The following is a 24,939-nucleotide window of genomic DNA, read 5'->3' as shown; positions in this document are numbered from 1 at the left end:
GTCCTCTCGTTAGTCTGGCTAAGGGTTTATCTATCTTGTTGATTTTCTCAAAGAACCAACTTTTGGTTCTGTTGATTCTTTCTATGGTCCTTTTTGTTTCTACTTGGTTGATTTCAGCTCTGAGTTTGATTATTTCCTGCCTTCTACTCCTCCTGGGTGTATTTGCTTCTTTTTGTTCTAGAGCTTTTAGGTGTGCTGTCAAGCTGCTGACATATGCTCTTTCCTGTTTCTTTCTGCAGGCACTCAGCGCTATGAGTTTTCCTCTTAGCACAGCTTTCATTGTGTCCCATAAGTTTGAGTATGTTGTATCTTCATTTTCATTAAATTCTAAAAAGTTTTTAATTTCTTTCTTTATTTCTTCCTTGACCAGGTTATCATTGAGTAGAGCATTGTTCAATTTCCACGTATATGTGGGCATTCTTCCCTTATTGTTATTGAAGACCAGTTTTAGGCCGTGGTGGTCCGATAGCACGCATGGGATTATTTCTATCTTTCTGTACCTGTTGAGGCCCGTTTTTTGACCAATTATATGGTCAATTTTGGAGAAAGTACCATGAGGAGCTGAGAAGAAGGTATATCCTTTTGCTTTAGGATAGAATGTTCTATAAATATCCGTTAAGTCCATTTGGCTCATGACTTCTCTTAGTCTGTCTACATCACTGTTTAATTTCTGTTTCCATGATCTGTCCATTGATGAGAGTGGGGTGTTGAAATCTCCCACTATTATTGTGTGAGGTGCAATGTGTGTTTTGAGCTTTAGTAAGGTTTCTTTTACATATGTAGGTGCCCTTGTATTTGGGGCATAGATATTTAGGATTGAGAGTTCATCTTGGTTGATTTTTCCTTTGATGAATATGAAGTGTCCTTCCTTATCTTTTTTGATGACTTTTAGTTGGAAATTGATTTTATTTGATATTAGAATGGCTACTCCAGCTTGCTTCTTCTGACCATTTGCTTGGAAAGTTGTTTTCCAGCCTTTCACTCTGAGGTAGTGTCTGTCTTTGTCTCTGAGGTGTGTTTCCTGTAGGCAGCAGAATGCAGGGTCTTCGTTGCGTATCCAGTTTGTTAATCTATGTCTTTTTATTGGGGAGTTGAGGCCATTGATATTGAGAGATATTAAGGAATAGTGATTATTGCTTCCCGTTATATTCATATTTGATGTGAGGTTATGTTTGTGTGCTTTCATTCTCTTTGTTTTGTTGCCAAGACGATTAGTTTCTTGCTTCTTCTAGGGTATAGCTTGCCTCCTTATGTTGGGCTTTACCATTTATTATCCTTTGTAGTGCTGGATTTGTAGAAAGATATTGTGTAAATTTGGTTTTGTCATGGAATATCTTGGTTTCTCCATCAATGTTAATTGAGAGTTTTGCTGGATACAGTAATCTGGGCTGGCATTTGTGTTCTCTTAGGGTCTGTATAACATCAGTCCAGGATCTTCTGGCCTTCATAGTTTCTGGCGAGAAGTCTGGTGTGATTCTGATAGGTCTCCCTTTATATGTTACTTGACCTTTTTCCCTTACTGCTTTTAATATTCTTTCTTTATTTTGTGCGTTTGGTGTTTTGACAATTATGTGACGGGAGGTGTTTCTTTTCTGGTCCAATCTATTTGGAGTTCTGTAGGCTTCCTGTATGTCTATGGGTATCTCTTTTTTTAGGTTAGGGAAGTTTTCTTCTATGATTTTGTTGAAGATATTTACTGGTCCTTTGAGCTGGGAGTCTTCACTCTCTTCTATACCTATTATCCTTAGGTTTGATCTTCTCATTGAGTCCTGGATTTCCTGTATGTTTTGGACCAGTAGCTTTTTCCGCTTTACATTATCTTTGACAGTTGAGTCAATGATTTCTATGGAATCTTCTGCTCCTGAGATTCTCTCTTCCATCTCTTGTATTCTGTTGGTGAAGCTTGTATCTACAGCTCCTTGTCTCTTCTTTTGGTTTTCTATATCCAGGGTTGTTTCCATGTGTTCTTTCTTGATTGCTTCTATTTCCATTTTTAATTCCTTCAACTGTTTGATTGTGTTTTCCTGGAATTCTTTCAGGGATTTTTGCGATTCCTCTCTGTAGGCTTTTACTTGTTTATTAATGTTTTCCTGTGCTTCCCTAAGTGTGTTCAGGTCTTTCCTGAAGTCCTCCAGCATCATGATCAAATATGATTTTGAAACTAGATCTTGCTTTTCTGGTGTGTTTGGATATTCCATGTTTGTTTTGGTGGGAGAATTGGGCTCCGATGATGGCATGTAGTCTTGGTTTCTGTTGCTTGGGTTCCTGCGCTTGCCTCTCGCCATCAGATTATCTCTAGTGTTACTTTGTTCTGCTATTTCTGACAGTGGCTAGACTGTCCTATAAGCCTGTGTGTCAGGAGTGCTGTAGACCTGTTTTCCTCTCTTTCAGTCAGTTATGGGGACAGAGTGTTCTGCTTTCGGGCGTGTAGTTTTTCCTCTCTACAGGTCTTCAGCTGTTCCTGTGGGCCTGTGTCTTGATTATGGTCATTTCTATGAAGAAACAATATTCTTTTGTTTGGTGAGTGAAATGTTTTGCAAATAACTGTTAAATCCATTTGGTTCATAATTTCTTTGAGTTTTATGGTATCTCTCTTTAGTTCCTGATAAATGACATGTCCATTGGTGAGTTTCCTATTGAGGTCTCCTCTATTAAGTGTAATGTTCACTGTGTGTTTAGAGCTCAGGTAAAGTTTCATTTATGAATGTGGGTGCCCTTGCTTTTTCGTCATTGATGTAAGAATTGAGTCTTCATCTCTCTGATTTTTTCTATGATGAACATGCAGTGTCATTCCCCATCTATTTGGTTACACTTGGTTGAAAATATATTTTATTTGATTTTATTATGGCCACTTGCTTGTTTCTTGGGATCATTTGCTTGAAAACTTTTTTCCAGCCCTTTACACTGAGATAGTGCCTATCTCCCAATCTCAAGATGACAGCATTTTTTGAAGTTACTATTGTGACACATGTACATCTTCATGTATGTGTGTGCATATTAGTGCACCTAAATATACAAGTATTTAAAGTATAATATGTGCATAAGTCTATGTATGTACATTTGTAATTTTATGTATGTCTATACACAATAATAGAAACACAACCTGCTCAGACACAACCACAATGTACAAATCTAGTCACAGCTGAAGTGAATATATAGATCAGGGAACATAATGGAAGAGGAGGGCAGGAAAATTGTAAGGAATAGAATACTTAGAAGTCAGCTGTAAAATAGTCTCTTACAAACTGGCTCTTTTATTTTCAGATGTCTCTACTTTCACCCTACTTACATTCAATAGGGACACAGCTGAACCTTGCTTTGGACCCAGATTTCCTCCACCACTCTAGTGTTTATCCACACTCCCTCCTAGACCATTTTATTTCTTGAGTCTGCAGTACATACCAAGACAAACTTTCTAAGGAGGATCCACAGGAAATGTACCAGACTGGGATCCAAAAAGCTATTTTCACAGGCTCTTTGTACTACATTACCATCCTCCCAGTAGCCCAATTACAGTAGGCCTTAAGAAATTTAATATAGATCAAACACGAGGATAAAAATAGTAATTAGGTATAAGTTTAAGGTCCAAAAAGAGGCTATGAACCAATTCCTTAATGAAATTTGTCTTATCACAAACAAACAGTGGAATCAAATAGGGAAGAAAAGACATGAAAGTAGAAATAGTATCACTAAAGAAAATCCAAACTAATATAAGACTGGAAAGAAAAATTTAGGAAGTCATACAAACCCTCAGAATTAAGCCTCATCAGCAGAGTGCAATACATGGCAGAGAGTTTTTATGGTGTTGGCAACAAGAATGAAGATTCTAGTCATGCATTCATACAATATACAACATATTCTTTCTTTTTTGGTTTAAATTGGAATTTTATTTACATTTAAAATGTTATCCCCTTTCCCAGTTTCCTGAACAGAAACCCCTGCCCGTTCCCCTCCCCCTTTCTCTGTGAGGGTGTTCGCCCACAGATCTGCCCACCCCTGCCCAGCTCCCTGCCCTGACATTCCAGCCCAGACACATGCAGTTTGGAGCTCGCTGTCTCTGGGCTGGATCTCAAGTTAGGGCTTTTCCTTCAGTCTCTGTTCCATACGTTGTCTCCCAATTTTCTCCTATTAATATTTTTGTTCCTCTTTCTAAGAAGTACTGAAGGAGCAGCATGAAGGAGCAGCACTTTGGTCTTCCTTAGAACCAACTTCTCAATTGAAACACTAAAAATAGAAGGCTTGGAACAGATGTTCTACAAATCATAAGAAACCACATATGCTGGTTCAGATTATTATATACGGCAAGACTATCAACCATAATAATTGAAGAAAGAAAAACTTTCCATTTAAAACCAAACTTAGAGTATCTACCAATTCACCTCTATAGAAGGTGCTAGAATGAAACTTCCATCTTAAGACGATAACCACACCAAGAAAAGACAAGGAGTAAATAAATTCAGGCCAGCAAATGAAAAGTAGGTGTGTGTGTGTGTGTGTGTGTGTGTGTGTGTGTGTGTGTGTGTGTGACATTATAACTGCAAAATACAGGAATGAAGGAAAAATGTTCATTTATAATTCTCAATATTAATAGCATTTTTTCACCCATAGAAGTCACTCGAATTTAATTTTCAAGGAAACTTAAAGAATGTTTTAAATTTATTCTCTGACAGTTTCATACATCTATATAATGTATCTTTATCATTTCTACTCTACTCCTTCACTTCTCCAGAAGCCCCACCAGTTCTCACCTTTACTCCCCCCCCTTCCTTTGTATAACACACCTAGTTCAGTTAGTGTTGCCAGTATGCTCACGTGTGTTTAGGGCCATCTGCTGGAGATTTATGAGCTGCCAGCAGCAACCTTCCCCATAACGATATGATCCTCCACCAGGAGCCATCACTTTCCAATACCTCCTTAGCTAGGCATGGGGTATTGCTGTCGTATCTCCCATCTGTACTGTGATGTTAACTAGATTGATCCTGTGCAGGTCACCATGGCTGCTGTAAATTCATGATACAGATATCACATCAAGAGCTGGGAACTCAACAGTAATTCATGCTCAGCATATTGACTAACTATGAGTCTCCGCATTGATTCCCATTGAAATTTCTCTGACCAAATAAGTGCTGGGGATTCAACCTACATCATCCTGTATTCTAGCTAGACACTCTATCACTGAGCCACACCCTTAGTTTTCAGTACATACTCTGACAAGCCTTCAATTATAAGAAAATGATTACTTAAGTTAGTATTCAGATACAAAGTGTAGATTAAGCTGTGCACTTTTGTTGAATTCAGTCATATGTTATCTCTCTGCTATTACAATAAAAATTAGTTGATATACCTTTACAGATCAACACTTACTTTTTGAAGATCTACATTTAGCTTAATGATCAACAAAAGACCATGTGTATGTTCCTTAAGGCACATCCCTTTGTTTTCATATCAGGTTGAACAAAAATGAAAGACTCTGGGGGCTTCATAAAGAAAAATCCTTTGTTTCTATGGAGGAAAATTAGATAAAGCCTGTTGTGGTTTGCCCTGGAGTTATCTGTATTTTGATGCTAATTCCACTGCCCAAAGGACAGCTGCCTAGTCATGTTCTCAGGACTCAGGTGACTTCACCAGAACGTTCTCCTCATTTAATTTGTAAAATACAGGTGAGGGCAGGTACAGAATAGAAGGAGGCCTGTGATTGGACAAAAAGGAAGGATGGGCGGGAGACAAGTGTGAAGGAAGAGGAGACCAGAACAGAAAGAGGAAGAGACAGGAGGGACAGAAAGGGTACCCACGGAGGAGAGGAAATGAAAGCTGACATAAAGATTCCACTCTGTGTATTAACAGGTTCTTCTTAGTGTTCTTTCGTGGATGGATGTGTACTGGACTTTGCATGTTTAGGTGGGCAATTATATCCCATCAATTGGGTCAAAGATAATTGTGTTGTCTGGTTTTTCCTATGGAGAATTGAGTTTGGGAGAGAGGCTGCCACTGAATTGGGATGTGTGTTTCTGGCATGGAAAACTGCCTTGGGAACTAGCTAGGTAGAGAGATGGCTGCCAGGCTCAGAGAGAGGCCTTCAGCAGTGTGATATGGAATGGAGCAAAGTGGGTGAAAGGTTTTGCTGATTGAGATTAAGATATCTAGCAGATATCTATGGTCCTGGATCTAGAGCAGGATAAAAGACTTTATTTTTTATATTTTTACAACAATAAAAGCCAATCTTTTCAAAGTTTTATCACCAGATTTAATCACAATTCATTGCAGAAAAATGAAATATATCATTTCTGGCTTAGTGGTCTTTGTTTTCATAGCAATAGCATAGAAATGACTGATAATGAGTGTATGAGTAGGAATCTTGCTTCAAACTTTGGAGCCTTCTTTGCATTTGCAAGATTGGTCACACAATTCTTTTGAACCAGTTCGGTCCTAAAATGCAAGCTTCCGCTGGGTGGCTCTTTACATCACTAGTTCATTTTAGTCTGAAGCTACTTTTCACTTTCTCAGAGGCATCAGTTTTCTGATTTCCAGTGCCTGAATTCCTTTGAATTTTCATTTCAGAATAACATACCTCACTCCGAACACTCCTATTGTCTACTATGATTGTCTATGTTTCACTTCATGGAAATGTATTGTTATGAGACTTGTCAATTTTTTATACTATTATCAAATTTCTCACACTTCTTTTTATTGGAATTTTATTTAAATTTCTAATGTTATTCCCTTTAATGGGTTCACAGCCATAAATCCCCTATCCCATCCCCCATCTCCCTTTGTCTATGAGGGCATTCACCCACTCAACCACCCGTCCATCCCTGCCTCCCAGATTTGCGATTCCCTCATCCTGGGGGCTGAACTCTTGGCATGACCAAGGGATTCTTCTCCCATTGTTGCCCACCAAGGCCATCCTGTGCTAAATATGCAGCTGGACTCACCGGTCTGTCCATTTATACTCTGTGGATGGGAGTTTTAGTCCCTGGGAGCTCTGTTTGGTTGGTATTGTTGTTCATATAGCCCCTTAAACTCCTTCAATCCTTTCTCTAACTCCTCCAACGGGAACCTTGTCTCAGTTCAATGGTTTGCTGCTAGCATTCACTTCTGTATTTGACATGCTCTGGCTGAGCCTCTCAGGAAACAGCTGTACCAGACTCCTCTCAGCATGCACTTCTTGACTTGACCAATATTATCTAGTTTTGATATATATATATATATATATATGGTGGGGCAGGCTCTGAATGTCCATTCCTTCAGTTTCTGCTTCAATCTTTGTCTCTTTATACCCTCCGATGAATAGTTTTGTTCCCCTTTTTAAAAAGGACCGAAGCACCTGTACTTTGGTCATCCTTCTTGAGCTTCATGTGATCTTGGGTAATTCCAGCTTTTGGACTAATATCCACTTATCAGTGAGTGCATAAACTTTATATGTTTTTCTGTGATTATGTTATCTCACTCAGGATGAGATTTCTATCAATTTGCATCAAATTTCATGAAGTCATTGTTTTTGATAGCTGAATATGTACTCCATTGTGTAGATGTATGACATTTTCTGTATCCATTCCTCTGTTGAAGGGCATCTGGGTTCTTTCCAGCTTCTGGCTATTATAAATAAGGCTGCTGTGAACACAGGGGAGCATGTGTTCTTGTTATATGTTGGATCATCATTTGGGCACATACCTAGAAGTGATAGAGCTGGGTTCTCAGGTACTACTATGTACAATTTTCTGAAGAACCTCCAGACTGATTTCCAGAGTGATTGTACCAGCTTGCATTCCCATCAACAATGGAGGCGTGTTCCTCTTTCTCCACATCCTTGCAAGCATCTGTTGTCACCTGAGTTTTTGATCTTAGGCATTCTGACTGGTGTGAGGTAAAAATCTCAGGGTTGTTTTAGCTTGCATTTCCTTGATGACTAAAGATGTTGAACATTTCTTTAGATAATGCCCAGCCATTCCATATTCCACAGCTGATAATTCTTTGCTTAGTCCTATATTCCATTTTTTAATAGGGTTATTTGACTCTCTGGAGTCTAACATCTTGAATTCTTTGTACATATTGGATATTAGCTCTCTATTGGATGTAGGATTGATAAAGATCTTTTCCCAATGTATTGGTTGTCATTTTGTCCTAATGACAGTGTCCTTTGCCTTACAGAAACTTTGCAATTTTATGAGGTTCCATTTGTTGATTCTTTGTTTTAGAGCACAAGTCATTGTTCAGGAACATTTCCTAAGTGCCCATGTATTCAAGATACTTCCCCACTTTTTCTTTTATTAGTTTGAGTGTGTCTGGTGTTATGTGAATGTCCTTAATACACTTGGACTTGAGCTTTGTACATGGACAATAAGAATGGATCAATTTGCATTCTTTTAAATTCTGACCTACCTTTGAACCAACACCATTTGTTGACAATGCTATCTTTTGTTCCACTGGAATGATTTAGCTCCTTTGTCAAAGATCAAGTAACTATAGATGTGTGGGTACATTTATGGTTCTTTAATTCTATAACAGTGATCTGCCTGCTGTCTCTCTACCACTATCACAGAGCTTTTATCACTATTGCTGTGCCATAGTTTGAGACCAGGGATGGTGATTCCCCTACAAGATCCTTTATTGTTGAGGGTAGTTTTTGCTATCTTAGGATTTTTGTTATTGCAAATGAATTTGCAAAATGCACTATTAAATAATATTAATAATAAACCTGGAATATTGATGGGAATTGCGTTGAATCTGTAGATTGCTTTTAGCAAAAATGACCATTTTAAAAATATTTATCCTGCCAATTCATGAGCATGGGAGATCTTTCCATCTTCTGAGATCTTCTTAAATTTCTTTCTTCTGAGACTTGAAGTTCTTGACATACAGATTTTTCACTTGCTTGGTTAGAGTCACACTGAAGTATTTTATATTATTTGGGACTATTGTGAAGGGTGTCATTTCCCTAATTTCCTTCTCAGCCTGTTTATCCTTTGAGTAGAGGAAGGCTAGTGATTTGTTTGAATTAACTCTATACCCAGCCAATTTGCTGGTTTTGTTTTCCCAGTTTAGTAGTTCTCTAATGGAACTTTTGTGCTCATTTAAGGATACTATCACATCATCTGCAAATAGAGATTTTTTGACTTATTCCTTTCTACTTTTATCCCTTTAACTTCCTTTTGTTGTCTGATTGCTCTCACTAGGACTTCCAGTACTATATTGAGTAAGTTGGGAGAGAGTAGGCAACCTTTTCTAGTTTCTGATTTTAGTGGGATTGCTTCAAGTTTCTCTCCATTTAGTTTGATGTTTCATACTAGTTTGCTGTATATGGCTTTTACTATGTTTAAGAATGGGAGTTTGATTCCTGAATTTTCCAAGACTTTTATCATGAAGGGGTTTTGAATTTTGTCAAATGCTTCCTCAGCATCTAGTGAGATGATCACATGTTTTTTTTTTCACATGAGTTTGTTTATAAAGTGGATTATGTTGATGGGTTTCCTTATATTGAACCATCCCTGCATCACTGGGATAAATCCTACTTGATCATGATGCTTGACAATTTTGATGTTTACTTGGATTCAGTTTGCAAGAATTTTATTGAGTATTTTCTGTTAATATTCGTAAAGCAAATTGGTCTCAAGTTCTCTTTCTTTTTTGGACTTTGTGTGGTTTTGTGGCTAAGTGTATTTGTGGAATTGGGCAGTGTTCCTTCTGTTTTTATTTTGTTGGAATAGTTTGGACAGTATTTGTATTAGGCAATATTGGTATTAGGTCTACTATCAAGGTGTGATAGAAATTTTCCACTAAACCCATATGTTCCTGGGATTTTTGGGGGGGGGCAGATTTGGGAGACTTTTAATAAATGCTTCTGTTTCTTTAGGAGTGATGGGGTTGTTTAGATGGTTTATCTCTTCCTGATTTAACTTTGGTCCTTCGTATTTATCAAGAAAATTGTCCATTTCCTACAGATTTTCCAGTTTTGTTGAATATGGGCTTTTGTAGTAGGATTTAATTTTTTTTTAATTCCCTCAGATACTTTTGTTATGTTTACCTTTTCATTTCAGATTTTGTTAATTTGGATACTGTCTCTTCCCTCTGGTTAGTCTGGCTAAAGGTTTATCTGTCTCTTTGATTTTCTCAAAGAACCAGCTCTTGGTTTTGTTGATTCTTTGTCAAGTCCATTTTCTATTAACTTGGTTGATTTCAGCCCTGAGTTTGATTATTTCCTGCCTTCTAATCCTCTTGGGTGTATTTCTTTCTTTTTGTTCTAGAACTTTTAGATTTGCTATCAAGCTGCTAATGTATGTTCTCTCCTATTTCTTTTTGCATTCACTCAGAGCTATGATTTTCCTTGTGTCCCATAAGTTTGGATATGTTGTGCCTTCATTTTAATTAAATTCTAAAATGTCTTTAATTGCTTGCTTTCTTTCTTTCTTTCTTTCTTTCTTTCTTTCTTTCTTTCTTTCTTTCTTTCTTTCTTTCTTTCTTTCTTTCTCCCTTGTCCAAGTTTTCATTGAGTAGATCATTGTTCAACTTCCATGTACATGTGGGCTTTCTGTCGTTTTTGTGTTATTGAAGACCAGCTTAGTCCATGGTGATGTGATAGAATGCATGGGGTTATTCCAATCTTTTTGTATCTATTGAGGCCTCTTTTGTCACCGAATATATGGTCAACTTTGTAGAAGGTTCCATGAGGTTCTTAGAAGAAGTTATATTATTTTTTTAGGATAAAATGTCCTATAGATGTTTGTTACATCCATTTGGTTCATAACTTCTGTTAGTTTCATTGTGTCTCAATTTAGTTTCTTTTCCCATTATCGGTCCATTGATGTGAGTGGGCTGTTGAAACATTCCACTATTATTCTGTGAGTTACAATGTGGGCTTTGTGCTATAGTAAAGTTTCTTTTATCAATGTAGGTGCCCTTGCATTTGGAGCATACTTATTCAGGACTGAGAGTTCATCTTGGTGAATTTTTCCTTTGGTAAATATGAAATTTCCTTCCTTATGTTTTTTGATAACTTTTGGTGGAAAATCAATTTTATTCTACATTAGAATGGCTACTACAGCTTGTTTCTTGGGACCATTTGTTTGGAAATTAGTTTTCTAATCATTTACTCTGAGGAGTGTCTGTCTTTGTCACTGAGGTATTTCGTGTATGCAGCAAAATGCTGGGTCTTCTTTACATATCCCGCCTGGTAGTCTATGTCTTTTGATTGGAATATTGATTCCACTGATGTTAAGAAATATTAAGGAAAAGTGATTGCTGTTTCCTGTTATTTCTGTTGTCAGAGGTGGAATTATGTTTGTGTATCTCTCTTCTTTTGGGTTTTTTTTTTAAGATTACTTTCTTGCTCTTCTAGGTTGTAGTTTCTCTCCTATAGAGCTAAATTTGTGGAAAGATATTGTTTAAATTAGTATGTGTCATGGAATATCATGGTTTCTGTATATAGGTAATTGATAGTTTTGCTGGATATGGTAGCCTGGGCTGGACTTGTGCTCTCTTAGTGTCTACATGACATTTGCCCAGAATCTTCTGGCTTTCATATTCTCTGTTGAGAAGTATGGTGTAATTCTGACAGGTCCTCCTTTATATGTTACTTGACATTTTTCCCTTAATGATTTTAATAATCTTTCTTTGTTACGTGCATTTGGTGTTTTGACTATTAGGTGATGGGAGGGATTTTTTTTTTGGTCCAGTCTACTTAGAAGTAGGTTTCCTTTATATTCATGGACATCTTTCTTTAGGTTACAGATATTTTCTTCTATAATTTGGTTGAAGACATTTACTGGCCTTTTAATTTGGAAATCTTTGATGTCTTATATAACTATTATCCTTACGTTTGAACTACTCATTGTGTCCTGGATTTCATGAGTGTTTTTGGGTTAGGAACTCTTTGCCTTTTATATTCTCTTTGACCGTTGTGTCTATGGTATCTTCTGCCTCTGAGATTCTCTGTTCTGTCTCTTGGATTCTGTTGGTGATGCTTGTGTCTAAGACTTCTGATCCCTTTCCTGTTTTCTATCTTCAGGGTTGTCTCCCTTTGTGATTTCTTGATTGTTTCTATTTCCATTTTTATATCCTTGATGCTTTTGTTCAATTCCTTCACCTGTTTGGTTGTGTATCCCTGTAATTATTTAAGGGATTTTTGTTTTTCCTTTTTAAGGGCTTCTACTTATTAACCTGTGTTGTTCTGTATTTCTTTAAGGGAGTTATAGCTATCTGTGTTTTTCTTAAAGTCCTATATTATCATCAGGAGAAGTGATTTTAAATCCAAATCTTTATTTTCCATTTGGTTTGTATATCCAGTATTTGCTTTGGTGGGAGAACTAGGCTCTGATGAGGCCAAGTAGTCTTGGTTTCTTTTGCTTGGGTTCCTACAATTACCTCTCACCATCAGATTGTCTCTGGTGTTACCTGGCATTGTCGTCTCTGACAGTGGCTTGACACTCCTGTATCCCTGTGTGTCCGCACTCCTGTAGACCTGATTCTGCCCATTGGGATCTAGGTTCAGAGAGCTGTGGTGCCAGTTCAGCTCTAGGAGCAGGCACATATCTGAATGGTCCTGTCCCAGACTGCTCCTGGGTTTTTGTTTCCTTTGGGCTCCAAGTGGGTCACTTGGAGCAGGACAGGTGGTCTCATCTCTCCTCTCAGGTGTGTCAGCTCTCCTTGTCACTGGCTATCTGCTCAGGTCACAGGCAGAGACTGGAAGGATCCTCTACCTGACTGCTACTAGGTTCCTATGTCCAGAGGGCTCTTGGGTCAGGAATGTGAGCAGAAGTCTGCTCTTAGGATTGCCTGCACTTCTGAGCATCCAGCTCCCTTTCTCACAGGATTGAGGAACTGTCAGCTCTGAAACACGGTCAGCTCTGGGCACAGGCAGAAACTGGAAGGAATATTGATACCTTTAATTCTCAATAAAATAGGGCACAGGCCAACACACTGGATTAAATAACAGGATTCATCCTTCTGCTACATCCTAGAAAAACACATTTTCATCAAGGAAAGGCATCACTTGAGGGTAAAAGGATGGAAACAATATTTCAGGCAAATGAACCCAATATGTAATCAGGGTTAGGAATTTTAATACATGATATAATAGACTTAAAACCAAAGCTTATCAGATAAAATGGAGAAGATCACTACCAACTGACTCATCAAAGAAAAAAACTACCAAAAGGATACTGGAATTCTCAACATGTAAGTAATTATATCCAGAAAAACAGGAAGAATAAATAGTCCCTGACCAGTAAAATAAAAAGAGGGGGAAGATACACGTATACATACCATGACCACCATTACCTGCATAACCACAAAAACACATCTGCCCATGTAAAATAACAAACATACTAAGGTCTAATACTAAAGCTAACATTTCCTTCTAAGGAATGACGATAGGTGAGAAAAAACAAACTACAAAATTTGACAAATTTAGTACCCCTAATTTTTGTAATTCAAACACTTTCTAAATAAAATTCTAAATGTCAATCAAGACCACTTGGTCTAGTAAGAAAGGGCAAGCTGTATTTTGTGATGATTATATAGTGTTGATCTATAATCTTAATGGCTGATGCTATAAGTCTTTAATAAAGATTTTCCCAGACCCATACACAGTCACTATTAGACACACACTGTATTTTGGTTCTACGACCATATTGAAATGACTCTGGCTTTTTAAGGTAAAGTTGGTGAAATGAACTCTCCTGATTCAAATCTCTCAGAATACTATTCTTTTCGATAGTTTAACACAATAATTTCTGTTCTGCACGTCATATTGAGTGACAGCCCAACAGTCTGAACTCTTTTGGGTTTTATGAAATGGTAGATGTAATGCCTCTTTTTCATTTGTAATGAGCTAAACTAACATTTTGATATTCAGACTTCTATGTGGTCAATGTTCAGACTAATGAACACTTAAAAGTTTATATTCAAAATCTATGGAAAAATATCTTAGTAAGATCTCTAATCTTAGCATTTATTTTTCATTAATTCTAATTAGTATTATAGTGCTATATAATGCTAGGGTTTATAAAATATCCAGAGATAAAATGTCAATCAACTCATGTGGCAGAGTGAGAAATGCTGATGGAAACAATGCCAAGGCAACAATGAATGGAGATTTAGGGTCTGAGTTGCTGTTCTTTCCAGATATCTCTAATTATGCAAAAACCTGGATTATATTGTACTCACTGCTACATCCTATCTGTGAAGAAGTTTGCCCAGATGTATGTGAACTACAAACACTGCATAAAGTAGCCAGGAGAGGGAGCAATAATATAGGCAGAGAAAGGCAAAGTGCCCTGTTCTGACAGTCTCAGTATTTAGCAATATGAAGCCAGCATCATTTGCACAGAGATTTATTTTATCTGGGGTCTTTGCCTTTTGAAATGTTCTTCCCTGTCCTGTGGTGTGCTTAACATACACTATGGGAAATAAAATAGGAAGATGCTCTCCTTACCAAAAATCACTGGAGTTATCCTCTGAATTTTGGTAAGGATATTGGACAAAGTAAAGAAGCAGATGGTGGTATAAATACCAACTTTTTATTTAATATATTGCAATCCTGATTAATAGGGAGCTTTTGGTATTTAGATCTGAAAATTGAGAAAGACAACGTATTTTCTGTCCTCTCTATTCATATTTTATGAGTGTGTTTGCTGTCAGTGGAAAACATTGTGATGACCCTGTCCCCAGCAGTAACTCTAGGGGTAACAGTGACTATGCAGAGTCTGTCAGAGCATTGGCATAATGTGATTTTGTGACAATACAACAAAACAAACACAAACAGAAAGAGTCTCCAAGTTTCCACTTCATTATACTTCCCTGACCAACTCTGGGTCTTCTATAGTATTAGTGGCAGAGGATCAGAAACAGACAAATTTCACCTTTGACGTCAGCAGCCTTCAAGTTTGAAGAGGCTTCAAGTTGCTTCTGTCAAGAAGTAAACAGTTTACATCCTACATGGTTACAGATCAGAGCATAAATCACCTAATGAAGTAGAAATGTGAGGTTGAGTTTCCTCATGTACTCCTTTTGGTGTCTGTCGAATTTGGAGTTTTTCTCAGACTGAAGGCATATTATAAGCCTTTAGTTTATAAAAATATTTGGAGCAAGAGAATGTGGTAAGCTCTTCTTGTAGCTTAATTCTCTTAAATCTACCTTATCACCAGAATTACAGACTTGACAGAATTACAGCTCTCCTGTGTGGTGAACAGTCACTCCTTCTGTGTAAAACAACACAGAATGAGAGGAAGCAGGATCATGTTAGGAAAATCCTAGTAATCCACTTGAAAGGTTCCTTATTACACAACATCATTTGAAAAGATAGGTATGAGGAAATTTGACACTGATGTCTAAATAGTGAATGCAAAAAGCAAGAATGCTGCAATTCACAGGGATAGTGTATACCAGGAATACGAAAAACAATTTTTAAATGAATTCATCTGGTCTAGGGTTTCAATCGAAAAACAAATGTCTCCAAATAAGAAAATCTGAATCAAATAATATACATAAAAGACAGTTGAGGTTAGTTAGTAATTGAATGGATTATTTGTGTGTGTGTGCGCGCGCTCGTGCGTGTGTGTGCGTGTGTGTGTGTGTGTGTGTGCACGTGCATGTGCACACTTGAGCACATGCATGTTTGTATTAAGGGAACTATGGAGATAAATGTTTATCTGTAAGGTGTTTATAGAAAAGGTTGAATAGGGGAAAGATAAAATGAATGAAATGATAAAAGAACTAATAAAATATTATAATTAAAGCTGAGAAATCTTAAATAAAAGGTCCAGGGCCTTATGATCATTGTTTTAAAATCAAATACCTTTGTTTTGTAGGTGTGTGTCATTATATGTATGCATGCCTGGATATATACATATAAGATAGGGTATGTCTATGAGAGCTAATATGATTTTTGTGTGATTTTGATGTAACTTCGTTTCATATTATAGTTTCCACATCTATTCATTTTCCTGGAAACTCCATGATTTTCTTTTTACTTTACACTCTAATAAATCCCTGTGATGTATATGTGCTATATTTTCTTCATTTAATCATGTTTATGGACATCTATGTGAGTTCCACTTATTAACTGCCATGAAGAGGTGAACAATAAACACATACATCCAAATTTCTCATGGTACGGTATAGAGATCTTTTAGTACATGCAGAAGAATATTGTAACTGAGTCACATAGGACTTACACTTTTAGTGCATTGAGAAATGTTCACTTTATTTCCAAATTGACTGTACTGGATTGGGTTGTTCACCAATATTCTGTGAATTAAAGATCTTCCCTAAATTCATATGAACGTGTGTGATAATTTTTGATGGTAGTCATTTTAATTTGTATTTTCCTTATAACAACGAATGATGAACATATAAAAATACTTATTTGCTATTAAAAACATAACATATATATTTTAAAATTCCATCTTATTTATACACATAAATAATAAATACATGTGTGTTTGTGTACATTCATGCCATGTGTGCAAAGGTGTCCACAAAGGCCTGAACACCATTTTGCTTCCCATTTCCTGAAGCCAGAGTTTCAGTTGATTATGAATCACTTACATGTGTGCTAAGAACTCAGAGTTTCTGGAAGAATATCAAGTGCGTTTGACTACTAAACCTCTTCTCTAGCCTTTGCTCCCAAAAAATTGTATGAAGTTCCAGATGTATGTTATAAGATGTGATATATCTATGATTGGTTTTATAATTTCATGAACCCAACTTATAATTTTAACAGTATTCTATAGAACCTTTTAGGCACAAAGGATTATATGAAAAATATTTTGAGTATTTATCATGAACTAAGGAATGTGAACATTAAAAAGGACAGAAATAGGTACCTTAACTGCAGATCTTCAACTTTCTCTCCTCTTCTCCAAATCAAATCCCCCAGAACTTATCCTCAGTGCTGAGGACCACCAGCAGAGGCATTCCCTTCTTCTCTCCCTCCTTCTCCAGAAATTCATACACATGTTTTCCTATAATATCCCTATCCCATTCAACCTGATTACCCAGGCCCCATGCCAGCAGGCTTTTTAGAACCTTTCAGCAAAGTCTGCAAGGGAGATGAATCACATAGGCTAATTGCAGTTCTTCACTCTTCCTCCTTTCCAACAGATGAAATCCCTCAGTCTTCTTTCCAGTTAGGTATGTGATTAGCTGTTTTGGCCCTTCTTCACTCTTTGCCCTATTCCAGGCTTCTAAAGAGATTCTGAGGGACCACACCTTATTCCTCCTGCCATGGACAACTTTATCTGTTACTCTCCTAGCCAATCCTCATTCCTAATTTTCAGAAGGAAATACATAGAAAGACAGTTTCGATGGAAGGCCTGTGTTAACACCAACCAGGACTCAAAAGAATTTCCCTCAAAGAAACACACAACTTCCACACTCTATTTAGAACCAGAAAGAACAACTAAACTGTGAGCAAAAGCATACACCCAATAAAGACAAGACCAGATATACTCACCTAGAATTACAATTTCACCAATCTCAGATACCTAGACATTAGTGTAAAAATAAAACCATTAACAGCCAGTACAACATGTCTCCAATAGAACTCTGCAGCCCAACCAGAGGTGGTCACTAGTATTGCAACATAGCAGAATCACAAGACAAAAAGCCTAAAATAGCCTTTACAAATATGAAAGAGGTCCTGAGAAAGAAAATGAATAAATGCCTTAAATAAATCTATGAATAGAAAAATGAACTGTGGTAGGAAATGAATAAAAGAATCAACAAAATAATAAGAAAAAAATCTTACCAAAACTATACAAGGAGGTTCCTACCAAGGTACAGGAAGCATATATAAAACAAAATAGAGTGGATGAGGAAAGAAATCCCACTTGGTACATAATACTCAAGCCACTAAACATGTAGAACATAGAAGGTTAAAAGATCCTAGAGGAAAACAAACCAACATAAATGCAGACCTAGTAGAATGGGACCTGACATCACAATGGAGACTCCAAAAACCACGAGGTCTGATGCATCTTATTCTACAGACTTTACAATGCCACTGATATCAACACAGAATCCTATACTCTTCAAAAAATTCAAATAAAGTAGATCGAAAAAGCAGACTAATGCATCATAAAACTCAATATATACTATAATTATCTGTACATCCAGAGGAAAAAAGAGAACTATCAGGGAAATGTTAACCTAAAGAGGTTAACTATATCTAGAAATCAGGGGAATAAATAGTCCTTGACCAGTAAAATAAAAAGAGGGGGAAGATACACATATACATACCATGACCACCAGCACCCCCAAAACTACAACCACAAAAACCCAGTATGAGTAATAAAGAAACATTCCTCACTGATAGCTCTCTACATCAGCAGCCTCAACTTCCCAATTAAAAAACATAGACTAACATATTAGATTAGAAAACAGAATCTGTATTTCTGCGTTATCCTATAAATTTACCTTAACATCAAAGATAAACATCTCAGGATAAAATTACGGAAAAAAAGCTGTTCTAGGAAAATGCACCTGAGAAGGAATCCGGTAAAGCCAATTCAATATCTGAGAAAATAGACTTCAACTGTAAGTAAAGTTGATACTTTTGAAATTATTGCACAAAATAGAAACAGAAGGACCATATCCCAATTAGTTTTGGGAGGCCGTAGTTATCCTTATATCTAAGCAATGAAAAGATCAAACAAAGAAAATTACAGAACAATTTCCTTTATGAAGAGAGATTGCAAAATTATCAGTACAAGTTTTGCAAACTGAATCCAAGAATTTATCAAAAGTGTCATCCACCATGATCATTAGCCTTCAATTGAGAGACTCAAAGGAGGTTCAAAATATGTAAAGCAATAAGTATAATCGATTTTATAAGTAATCTAAAACACACAAAAAATATGATCATCTATGAGCTACAGGAAAGGCTCTTGAAAAACTCTAACCCATCTTCTTGATAAAAGATATGGAGTAGTTAGGAATATAACATAAAACAGGCAGTTAACATCAAGTCCAGAGACAAAATTGACTTAAATGTTGAGAAAATAAAAGTAATTCCCCTAAAATCAGGAAAAATCAAGGTTATTCTCTGTTTTGCTATCTATTCAATATTACACTTGAAGTTCTGGTTAATGAGGATATTACTTGAAGTCTTAGAAAGAGCAATAAAAAATTGAAGATCATGAGGATATAAGTTGGAAAGAAAGAAGTCAAAGTATCTTTATTTGCAGATTATTTGATAGTATACATAAGTGACTTTAAAAATTCCAAAGGCTTAGAGTTGAGGAAGACCTTCAGCAATGTAGCTGGTTAAAAAATTAAATCGCAAAACCAGTAGTTTCCTTATATAAAAATGAAAAATTATACTGCCCTTTATTTCTTTCTCCCCCTCTCTCCTTCCCAGGTATCCCTCTGCTTCTACCTCCCACAATAACCCTTTTTCTCCCTCAAGGAAGGACTGAAGAATCCATACCCTGGTCTTCTTTCCTTCTAACATTTTATGGCCTGTGGGTTGAATCATGGGCATTGTGATCTTTTGGGATAATATCCACTTATCAGTGAGTACATATCATGTGTGTTCTTTCGTTTCTGGGTTAACCCACTCAAGTTCATAATTCTGTCTATTTTTCTGCAAATTTTGTGAATTTATTGTTTTTAACCATTGAGAAGTACTCTATTGTATAAATGTACCACCTTTCCTGAAACCTTTCTTCTAGTGCGGGACATCTGGTCTGTTTCCAGCTTCTGGCTCTTGTAAATAAGGCTGCAGTGAACATAGTGGAGCATGTGTCCTAGTTGTATGTTGGAACATTTTTGAGTATATATCTGTCTGTGTACTAACATCATGGAGTTTTTAATCAGTATCGCACTTTAGTGAAGTTTAAGGGTAGGAATGGTGATTTCCCTAGAAGTTCTTTTATTGTTAAAAAAAATGTTTTCTCTGTCTTGCATTTTGTGTTTTTCTATATTAAATTGAAAGGCTCTTTCCACGTTTTTGTAGAGTTGTGTTGGGATTTTGATGGAGATTGCATGAATCTGTCGATTGCCTTTGGTAGGATGGCCATTTTTACTATGTTAATTCTGCCAATCCATGAGTATGGAAAATCTCTCTGTTTTCTGAAATCTTCTTTGATTTTTTTATTGAGACACTTGACATTCTGTTCTTGTCATACAGACCTTTCCCTTGTTTATTTAGCTACCCCAAGATTAAATGTTGACACATCATACCCAAAATTATGGGACACAATGAAAGCAGTGTTAAGAGGAATGACACATCATACCCAAAATTATGGGACACAATGAAAGCAGTGTTAAGATAGGATATCAATGCAAAATACTCAGTAAAGTTCTTACAAAACAAATTTAAGAACACATCAAAATCATCATTCACCACTGCCAAGTAGCCTTCATCCCAGTGATACAAATTTGGTTCAATATATGAAAATCCATTAACATAATCTCCTATATTAACAAACTCAAGGGAAAAATCACATGATCATCTCCTCAGATGCAGAAAAAGCAGTTGACAAAAACAACATCCCTTCATGTTAAAAGTATTGGAGATATCAGGAATTCAATTCACATACCTAAACATAATAAAAGTAATTTACTGCAAACCAACAGCCAATAGCAAATTAAGTAGAGAGAAACTTCAAGGCATCCCATTAATATTGGGGAGAAGATGAGGATGCCCAGTCTCCCTATATCTATTCAATATAGTACTCGAAGTGCTGGCTAGAACAATAGGACAACAAAAAGAGACCAAGGGGATACAAATGGGCCAAGAAGAATTAAAGGTATCACTATTTGCAGATGATATGAAAGTATACATAAGCGACCCCAAAAATTCTACCAGAAAATTTCTCCAGCTGCTAAACGACTTCAGCAAAGTGGCTGGATATAATAAAATTAATTCAAATAAATTAGTATATCTTCTTTATACAAATTATAAGCAGGCTACAAAAGAAATTAGGAAAAAACGAGCTTCAAAATAGGCAAAGATAATGTAAGATAAGGACATTTTCTATACTCATACTTTAATGTCTTGCTTACCTATCATGAGGGAAGTTTTTTTCTGCTAATGATGAGATGAAATAAAGAGACCCACACCCACATATTTTACAGACAGTGAAGGACATTGGACCACTCTACTATAATTGGGATGTCTCCATCAAATCTTCCCCAGTAGGGTTAGAGTACCCGGTGGAAAAGGAGGTAGATAGAGTCCAAGAATGAGAAATGATAAAGGACACCAAGAAAAATTGTTAAATTATCATGATTGACATGCAAATGTACTCACATGGAATGAGTCACCATGCACAGGGCCTACCCAAGGTCTTTCAATTTAATGTCCTAGAGCTAAAAGACATGAACACATGCCCCATTCCTAATCCTATGTATTCAATAGACAACCACTTCCAAATAAAAATTTAGTTTCCTAGGAAAGAAACTACTCTAAAGGACACCTTGGATGCATAGTATCAGATGGGAAATAGAAAATGAGCACAAAAGCATTTTGAAGCATCTTTGTCTCATATTGTCATGATCAGGTTATTCCTTTTTCATCATTTATACATTATTTTTAAATTTGAATATAAATTTTATTTATTCATATATATTCCTTGCTGTTTTTACTCGGCAGAATCTTTGGATATATATTTGTATAAATACATAAACTTCAAGATTAAATGTAATTGTATTAGTGTATAATTTAATTGTTTAGTGTATAAGGTAGTGTGTCTGTATCATGTGTTTTCTATTTTGTTCTTTTCTGTCCTTATGTTTTGGCCAATTATAATGTGTTGATGTTTGTCTTAGTTTTTATATTCATTTTATTTTATTTATTATTATTATATGATTATATATCATTTTCAATTAATATTGTATAGCAGCATGTCTATTTTCTAATTATAGAGAGAAAGCTGATGGAAACGGTCATGAGGAGGAGCTGCAACAAATGGAAAGATGAGACAGCATAATCATTTTTCAATTAAAAAATGAAGGAAAGAAGTAGAGGAGAAAGAAAGGTAAAAAATGCAATAAAGAACAAAATAGAGAAGAAAAGGAAGAAATGAAAGAAGGAAAGAAGAAAGGAAGACAGAAATGAAGAAATATTATCCATGATACATTCATTTATAAATGTGTTTTAATAATTTCTGATGCAGCATACACCTTAATATACTTCGAGTGCTGTTTCACTTTAGTCTTTTTATTATTAATAATTAATATGTGGTAAATGCACACAACTTCTCCTTGTATTGAATGTCTGCATGAATCCAGGTACTCCATTTCCTCCAGAGACTCATACTAAATCTGCTCAACTATGATTTTCTAGTTTGATTGATTTTTCTTTTGGGATTAGTAGAATAATCTTAATATATTTAACCATTCTCTTTCTCTTCCTCTCATCCCAATCATACTCAAACCTTTCTTCCCAAACTAACTGGCTATTTATTTCCCTGTCCCATGTGTTCTCTCTTTTTTTTTCAAAATGTGGATGAAACTTTATTATTGTCTTCAATATACAGTAAAATCATTATTCAAATATCAAGTACCTGAAATAGCATAATAGAATCACATATTTAAGTGCAAAGCAAAGAGATAATGTGTAATTTTATAAGCAAATTATCAAATGAAAAGACAACATTGGCTAACTGTTGACTTTTCAAATATACTCCACTTAACACCCAAGAAAATGTTTTATACTATAAAATTCTTCTATATATTTTGAGGAATTTTCTAATATATCAAGATTTATATGAAAAATGAAATTTAAAAATTTTTAGAAAACACTAAATATGAACCCAATGTAGAAATCTGAAGATAGACTGTTCCTTTGGCAGAAAATAAATAGCTACAAACATCTTAAAATAAGTACAGTTCAATAGGATCATGAAAAAAAATATATCTTTACACTTCCTATTAATACTGATATCAGATCAATTCAGATTTACTATCATTTTTAGGATATCAATAACTCTGCACACTAATTTATGACTGTGAAAAATAAAATGTATGAGGGAGAAACTTCTGCATATATTACACTTCACAGACACCAATATATACTCTTTATATACAGATCGCATGGCATGTTTTACTGTTCCAAAATCTGAGCTTTACTGGCTGCTCCCCACTTAATGAGCACACAGTATTTACACTGACTAAGGCCTTTACAGTTTAGGCAACTGAACACGAAAACCACAATAACTAGTACAAGCTTATTAAACACAGTTTGGAAGGTAAGGAAAGACATGTCTATCTACGGGAACGTTATCAAGAGCAGCTCTGGACTTTTATGTTTATTTACTTAGTTTTTAAAGAACAGAGGGTTGCTCCCCAACAGCAGGGTCCGGGTCTCAGTCCATTCTTCTAAGTCCTTCAGTGGGTTCAGCTGAAAGAAAAAGACAGTAGGAAAAACAACCCATGTGCTGGGAAATCTTCCAGTGAAAACCAGATACTCACAAAATACAGGCTTGCACAGACAGCTTGCTCTCGCTTCCATGCTGTTTTTTTTTATGCAGTGGTAGGTTCTAGAATGAAGTTTCTTTGAAAAAATAACATACTTATAATCAAATATCTGTAAGTAGATATATGACAAAAATTTCCAAATTATCTCCCAATGGCTTTTACTTGTCCGAAGATGTCTCAATGTGAGAATCCCATTGTGGCTTCTTAGAGTAGAGTCTAAGTCAAACGAACACATTGAAAATTTGAAGTTACAATTCCCAATTGAGGGTGGAATGTGACAAGTTTATAAAAGGGAAGAGAATAATTTAGTCACTATAATTTTTGCAGGACCACACATTTTCCAAAATTTTACATAATTTGTGACTTTTACCACCTAAAAATCCCACTGAAGGATTGTACTACATTTCAATTATCCATCTATCTTTTGGTGTACATTTAAGCCATTTCCATTTTCTAGCCATTGTGAATAGAGTTTTAAAATATATGGATGTGCTTTCATGTCTGTTGTAGGCTAGAGAGTCCTCAGGCATGGCATAGCTGGGTAGTGTATTAATAAAATCTGTAGCTGTGTGAGAAAGTTGCACACTGATTTCACAGTTGTTGCATTCTCACCAGCACCGAATTGGAGCTCCTCTTTCTTCCTGTCCTCATTGCTCAAGAGTTTTGGAAGTCTCTGTTGCAGTTATTGAGGCCTTTCAAAAGCTCCAACATAGGTTTTATATAATATATATGCTCTAGCTTCATTATGTGGCCTAAGTGACAGGAACAGTTGTTTCTTTAAATGGAAATGATGAAATTTTCTCTCCCAATCTAGTGGGTCTTTTAAGTAGCATGGAAAACATGTACTGTAGAAGTAAATTTTGAAGCTTCTAGAAATACCTCTGTGGCACTCTTCATCACTCTTGCCAAAAAGACATTCAAGTCACACTATTTGTCTTTATTTGGAATGTGCTAAAATATTTTGATATCTCTACCTATAAAATTCTTCTATATGTTGGCAGACTGTAAACTTTTATAAATTTTTTTCTATTCTTGGGAGAAATATGTCTTTGTAGGACATCCAGATTTTTTTACTTATTTGTAATGAAATCTCAATACTGTGATGTTCACGTGTTGTTATGATTCATGGAATATTCAGACAATTTAAGATGGTTCCGTCCATATTGTAAGAAAAACTCCAAGCCATGGAATAACACCATGGTTTGGATGTGCTCTTCACTTCAAACTACTGAATATATCGTAGTGGTTTATGTAGACTGTACTAATTATGTAACCATGTAAATAGTAGCCAAGTCTCCTTTAAATTTCAACATCTCTTATGGTAATCAGCAAAAGGGTAAATACTCTAAGAAGTCACTAGGAGCTTGGTCGGTCATCCAGGTCTTTTTTGTATGTAATATGAAGTCAGTATGATTTGCATAAGTATTTCTTCCTTCTAGTGTCCCTGCCTCTTAGAGTATTATAAGAAGGCTTCTCACGGGTGTGTCATAATCCACATAAACTCAGGGAAAGCTCAAAGAT

The sequence above is a fragment of the Rattus norvegicus genome, chromosome 4 (assembly GCF_036323735.1).
Source record: "Rattus norvegicus strain BN/NHsdMcwi chromosome 4, GRCr8, whole genome shotgun sequence".
Classification (NCBI taxonomy): Eukaryota; Metazoa; Chordata; class Mammalia; order Rodentia; family Muridae; genus Rattus; species Rattus norvegicus.
Note: the sequence above shows the minus strand (reverse complement) of the source record.